Here is a 7297-nt window from a genome sequence, read left to right as displayed (position 1 = left end):
TCCCCCGCTCTTATTCACATATTTTGGGTAAAATACCTTGTGTTTCAGATCTTCCAAATCTGAATTTGTAATCCATACTCGTGTACATATTTCTACACATGTGTTCTATGAAACATGAGACTCTGATGGTCCAATGACGAGTGTTTAGTAAAAGGTGAAATTTATTTGTGATATTTGTTCATTAGAACATATATCTCATATTTTCTCATATGTTAAGCTCTTAACTCTTGCAAAAGAGGAGGACACTGTTTTGAGAATGGCAGTATTGATCTCTCCACGATTACACTTTTGTGAATATACTGCTATAGGATTCCGTAAGATGTTCTCTAGGAATCTACTTACTTCCTCGATTGCATAACCGCCAGGAAATAAGTGGTTAACTTTACTCTTTACGTTTGTACAATTCTAAAGAAGTTAAAATTCTTATGTTGAGTCATATCGCATTAATTGTTCTCTTGTTCGTAACTGGCGTGGAAAATAATTTTTTTCGATGATTGTTTTTCTCACAAAAATATTATATCTTAGTACCTCTAACATGAAGATCGTTGTTTTTAATTTCTTTGTTCGTAACTGGCGAAAAGAGAGAAAAATATTGGGATACTTATTTACTTAATTCGTAACTGACGAGTAAATTTGTATGTACAAGGAAAATCCTTCTCTTGTGATTAGAGTTAAGGTCGCTCATGTTGTTCTTTCGGGAATTACATCAAATGGGGGAGAGTTATTTTGAACTTGTGCTTAATGGAAATATTTTTGTGGGGAAACTGGATGTGAAACTGTAAGAGATTCTTGTACCTTTATATCTCCTTGACGCGACCCGAGTTTACTTGGTGAAATCGTCTAAACTAAATGTTGGTATATGTTCTCTAGTCTTGAATACTCCCTTCGGTCTTAGTTAGAGCATTGGTATAACAAAGGTATGGAAGGCAGGAGGGCTATGAAAGGAACGGCTTCGATTCATCTTGATCCCGATTTTTCTCCTTTGCCAATTTTGTTGACAAAAGGGGGGAGAATTACTAAGTAGTATCTTACTACATTACATATGACTTTTCGGAGCATCATGTAAAGGAGAGTGGATTATTATATATAGGTTTTACCTATTTTGCAAAATAAATAGCTATTGACTAAGGGGGAGAACATATCACCATTGCTTCAAAATTGTGGTGCAATTGAACTTTGATGATGGTAACAATACTATGTTTTTGTATGACAAACGATGAGTAGAGTGTGATTAGGTAGATTTTGTTATCTTCTTCTCTGTTTGGATCTTTTATGCTCCTAATGTCTTGGCGGGCCAGATGCAGCAGAGCGATGACCCGGGAGCGGCCTCATTTTAACAAAGCTATTTTTGAGTATTTTCATAAGTTGTTATCCTACGGATCTTCAACAACAAATGTGATAAACGAACACATGCAGAACCATATATAGAATAACTTGAAGTACGAAGAATTCAAGATGTTTGTTGAAGAACCAAGAAAATCAAACATAGTGGATTGAGCTGAAAAGTTTATTTATTTTGAATCCATATGTATTGAATAGTTTTGTCACTAAAATTGACAAAGGGGGAGATTGTTGGTTGAACCCATAAGTTTTTCTATCTCTAGCTTTTTTTCAATGTTAGATGATCAACACTATATCTTAATTTCTAGTCTACTAAGTCAAGTCTTAGACTAGGTTAGAATTTGGTAGTTGAGCATCAGACATCACCCTTGAAGACTGAAGGTCGACGAAGACATTTGGAGAACTTCTGTATCAGGTATGTGAAGACTGAACCATTTTATTTTACTCACTATTTTACCATTGTATCTTTTTGAGACAATTTCATATGACTTCTAGTAGATTTACAAAGAAGAAATTTCGAGTCAAGCTTGTCTTGTTAAAAATCTTGAAGTATGACTCTATCAAAGATGTTCAATGATCCTAACAACATTAATTCTAAACAATTTATTGTGTGAATTAATTTTTGGATCAATTAAAAATTGTCCATGCAAATGATTTTATCACGTGGAAATGTTTCAAACATCATAAGAGCGAAATATTGAACTATTTGATATTTCTGCTTAGGGTAGGTTGACGAACCAGTTCTAAAACCATAGATATCTGAGTTTCAGAAATACAAGAGGGTCGGCGAACCGGTTCCCCAACCGCAAATTCCAGATGGCAACAATTCACGAACCGTTGTGAACTGATTTACTAAAGTTGGTATATAGGCTAGCAGTTGACGAACCCGGTTCAGGAATCGTGGTCAACTGAGTTCGGTAGTCTTGTAGGGTTGATGAACTTTGCACCCTGACTCATGAAAAAGCCTAACCGTTCACGAACCGTTGTACCAATTGTCTCAGTAGATTTTTAGCAGATGCTCGAAGACTTATTTTTTTAAATATGTTTAGCATTGGTAGATATATCTCAAACACTTATAAGATTTCATTGATCGTTCAAATACTTACGTATGTGCACAATGATTAAATTCTTAAGTGTTTAAATGAACATCAAATTGCTTTAGTTCTTTGGCGTACTTTCCAAACCGAACAATCCTCATACACGGTTCTAGAACCTGTTCCTAGTATATATTATTATATTGTATTTTCAAGACCTAAAAGTGTTTGCTTGATTCTCAAGTTATCTTAGCTTGAATTCTAAGAAACCTATGGTCTTTGAAAACTATAAATAGAGATGCTCTTTCAACTGGGAAAATCAATCCCTGACACTTCGTGTCCTAGTTGATTTAAGAGTCGTCCTCTATAGACCTGGTTTTCCTTTGAGAAACATAATCAGGTCTACGACCGAAAAAATTCTCTTTGGGGATTCGTGAAGATAGGTTCGACTATCTTTACCTTGATAATTCGTGTATCCTGATCTTTTTTTTTTGTTATCGAGGTTCTCCTAATCTCTTTCAAGTGATGAGTGTGTGAACACGTCGTTTTTGCATCTTAATTTATATTTGTTTAGTTCTTCATTTTGTACAATTTCATGATTTTTATCTAATTTTGCAGAATTTTAAGAAATAATTCTCTAGCCTCAATAGTTACTGCTTATCTGAGGACACGAATGTTCATGGCTTATGGAAGTCAACATACGGGCCAAAAATGCCAATCTTATATTAATGGACCAAAATTGCAGCAACAGTAAATCAAAAGTCCATGTAATTTGGACTTATGGACTAAGTTGTTGTGGAGTCCGGACGGTTGTGGCATGAGCACCAGACCTGTGGCTGCTCTCAATCTTAAGCACAAGGTGGCAAGCAAAGTTGGGAGAGTTAAGAGTACCACGTGAAATATTATGGAGAAGAGACTTAAATTGGTCGGAGGCGTGTGACCAAATGAAGTATTTACTAGGTGGTACGCCCGTGCTCTGCACGGGCTCAAATTTGTTGTCCCTAACAAAATGAATTTGGGCGAATTTACTGTGTCCGGAGAAGTAAATGATTAGTCATTCTTAAAATCTTCATAAACCACAAAATGACCCAAAAAAAAAAAAATCCAGATATACTATACGTTGTTTTGTTCAGATAGTACCAACACGGCAACACCACATTGGTATCCTTCAACATGAGGATAGTTGGAGATCAAGCTTAATTACATGATTTTTTCATACAATTCAGTTCCAATATAAGTAAAATAATTAACCATGGTAAAGAGAATAGAAAGATGATCTTTGTCTTACTAATCCATTTCTAGTGTATGTTGGCTATTGGTTGAACCACGCACTAACTATTTAGATTGCAAGAACCACCATGGACCAACAGTCACCACCTATCAGAGATTAATCCTGCCTCGCCCTATCCGTAGGTAAACTGAAGGAAAGAGACATATCCCCGTGAGCAACGTTCATACCGTCCTCCTTACACCTGACCTGCATATTAGTTTTCATGTATCCATGCGTAGACTATTATTGCTGAAGGGTTCTGATAAATATTATCTACATTTAACTGTTGGCTACACTTCAAACCTAAACCTAAACCTAAAGGGCTCCCTGCAAATCAAAATTAACATAAGCCAAAATCACAGATCATATCAACACAAACTAATATCACAAAGAACTGAAAATCGTTTTTTTTTTGAAGCCATCTAAATTTCAAGATTTACCCGTTAATGCATCTCACTTCCTTGCTATAAGCATGTTTTGGCTACTGAGCCAAAGAAAATCAAATCAATTCCAAGAGTTACCTGAGACTCGAATAGAGCAAAATTAACACGCATCAATAGAAATACATTAATACGGAACATCGTAATAAAATTCAAACTATGTTAAACAACAACTGAACACCATAATAGGCAATTCAATACAGTATGTAGCAGTAAGTACCCCGTTTTCCAGAAGTAACCTAACCTTATCACATATGAATCTTGCCTTACGTGTATCCATCTCACTCGCTCGTCCCGATCCCAACGTGTCTGCTGACTCAACTTACCCTGGATGATACCGCCACCAACTGTAAGATATATAACCAAAAAGAGTTTAAAAACCAACACAAATAAAAAAAGTTAACGATGTTGTTGTTCTCGGCATCATTAGCAAAGCCTTATGTAGATCTGAAGTTGCACAAATTTGGAAGCTTGGGGATATCAGTGGATATTCCTTTTGGTACATTACAGAATACCTAATTTCTTCCTGCACGTGCACATACGGAGAATCTAAAATCCCCGATACCATTTTTTATCTAACCAACGTCATAATGCTTTCATGTCCACCATCAAGCCAATTCAATTCTATTATGAACTATTGAAAAATACGAAACTAAGCATTAAATAGTAAAACTCAAACAGATTCCGTAGACATCACCAATTCTATTCTAACATCTAGCAAAACCATATCCCAAAAATACTCAAATATCGAAACTTACTGTAATTCCTATTTAATCATATCATTTTTATTTACAAATATAAAAATAAGTAGCAAAATCAGTTAAGATTACATACAATCAAGAAAATTATTAAATATCCTCTTCTCTTTTGATTGTTGCAAATAATATAGATTGATATTATAATCATATCATAATTTCAAGATTGATATAATATTAATCATATCATAATTTCCATATTGCTGCAAGAAGAATTATGAAAACATTACCTGGCATATTTCCTTGGACATCAAGTACTGTAACTACTATGAAAACATCAGTACTGTATTATGCCTAGAAATATTTTGGTAATATTTAAGTCGCTTGCAACATTTACCTAGCATATTTCCTTGGACATCATGCTTTTATTTCCCCTTCCGCATCTCACTAAGAACAGCCTATAAGGTAAAACAAAAACAGGAGCAGAAAAATTATCATGAGAAGCAAGTTATGATACAATGAAAATCATACTACATGATAAGCATAAACTTCAAAAATCAGAGCACATTATAATAATCATGGTTGAGATTTGAGAACAACTTCTCTTGTAAACATGAAAAACATTAACAAACACCTGATAGACAATAAAATTAGCAAAACATGCTTCAAAAAAAAAAAAAAAACATTAACAAAATTCCCTATTTATTTTATGGTGGTGTATTACGGTTAAAAATCAATGAATACAAAGCAATTTTGTAAATCTAGGATTTTTGTGCACTGACCTGCAATGTAATTTTGAAATCACTTCCTCCAATCATAAATCATGTAAGCTGCTTAATTAGGCAGCCTTGAACTCTTCTCCCTCCCACGCAGGCAGTTGAGCCAGAAACGGAGGTAATAGCAGAGAACCAACCATGAATAAGCAAAAGAAATATATATAAAAAAATGTAGGTCTGATTAAAAATCGAATCATTGATCAATAAGGCAATTGTATGCCCAAAACAATATCCAATTTTATAATGCACAAAGGATTTCTAGGCAAGAAAAGCTCGAACTAAGAAGTATTAAAAGCTTAGAGGCATAAAACCCTATTGTTTCACGAATAGCTTCTACCTTATCTACCACGAATACTTACATCATAATCTCTGATTTCTGTTAACAACAGTAATACACTCATCAAACAATAAGTAAGAAAAAATTCAGAATCAATAGAAAAACCTTAAACAAACTAAATGGACAGGTAACTGATATCAACGTCATTGTTACCATAAACCCAACAAAATCCTTTGAAAGTTTAGTTTCTTGCCGTAAGACAACAGGAAGAAGAAGGAATTTTTTCGGTAGGGTTTATTAAAAGGAGAGGAAGAGACGGGAGGGTCAAAGCCGCAAATAGAGATTAGATTTACGATTTGAACATACAAAATAGAGTCCCCGTCTTTTCTTTTTTTCCGGACGGTGGTATTTCCTGACGTGGTTTTGGTGGTGTGAAATAACAAGAGGATTCTATTGGTCGAAATATTTTCCGCTGGGACCAGAAGCTCTTAGAAGAGAGCTTTATTCAATTTTTAACCACAGTAGAAGAAATTCACCTGAAATCATATTATCAATGTGTTGACATCACTAAAAAATTCACCTGAAATCATATTCTCCCAGCATTACTGATATTGAAATTGTGCTTAAAGATATTAAGCCTATAATAACAGATGAACTTAATGTTAGTCTAGTAGCTGTTCCTACTAGTGAGGAAATTCATTCTACTATTATCAGTATGGCGCCATGGAAATCCCCGGGGCCTGATGGCTTTCCGGGTGGTTTTTTCAGGAATAACTGGGACCAAGTCTCAGGGGAAGTTATTAATCATGTGCAAAGTTTTTTCCGCAGTAAGTTTCTTCTTAAGCAGTTAAATCATTTTTCATTGCTCTCATTCCCAAAGTTAGTAATCCTTCTACGCCTAATGACTTCAGGCCGATCAGTTTAACAAATACAGTCTACAAAATTATTTCTAAAATTTTAACAAATCGATTGAAACCTATTTTGGATTCTTTTATTTCTCCACATCAATCTGCATTCATTTCAAAGCGTAACATTCAAGATAACATCATAATCAGTCATGAAATATTGCATTCTTTTAAATATAAAAAAAGGAAAAACAATAAAGATGGGTATATGGCTGTAAAATTGGATCTTTCAAAGGCCTTCGACAGATTAGAATGGTCCATCATTTTGGCAGTGTTAAAGAAACTCGGTTTTTCGGATGATTGGTGTCAAATCATCTCTCAGTGCATAAGTACGGTGTCTTACTCCATTCTAGTTAATGGTTCTCCAGATGAAGTTTTCGTCCCTTCTCGTGGTATTAGGTAGGGAGATTGCCTTTCTCCCTATATTTTCATAATTTGCATGGAAACTTTGTCGCAACTGTTACTCAATGGTGAAAAGAGTAAAATTATTCAATGGTTTAAGCTTAGGAAGGATAGCCCTGAAATCTCTCACTTATTCTTTGCTGACGATTGTATGCTT

The 7297-nt window shown here is 34.7% G+C and overlaps 1 long non-coding RNA gene across 2 annotated transcripts; it reads right to left on the bottom strand.

Moving 5' to 3' along the window:
* Positions 1–3470: 3470 nt before the first annotated feature.
* LOC113334699 lies at positions 3471–6150 on the bottom strand. 2 transcript variants are annotated; one of them, XR_003352885.1, is made up of 5 exons: positions 5563–6150; positions 5178–5238; positions 4330–4432; positions 4086–4166; positions 3471–3972 (listed from the first exon to the last, which is right to left on the bottom strand). It is a non-coding gene; the product is annotated as an uncharacterized LOC113334699 (long non-coding RNA). The 2 variants fall into 2 exon arrangements; XR_003352884.1 differs by having other exon boundaries at positions 3471–4166.
* Between the last annotated feature and the right edge of the window lie 1147 nt (positions 6151–7297).

Source organism: Papaver somniferum, chromosome 1, assembly GCF_003573695.1.
Source record: "Papaver somniferum cultivar HN1 chromosome 1, ASM357369v1, whole genome shotgun sequence".
Lineage (NCBI taxonomy): Eukaryota > Viridiplantae > Streptophyta > Magnoliopsida > Ranunculales > Papaveraceae > Papaver > Papaver somniferum.
The sequence above is the reverse complement of the archived record's forward strand: the minus strand, read 5'-3'. Positions and strand labels throughout refer to the sequence as shown.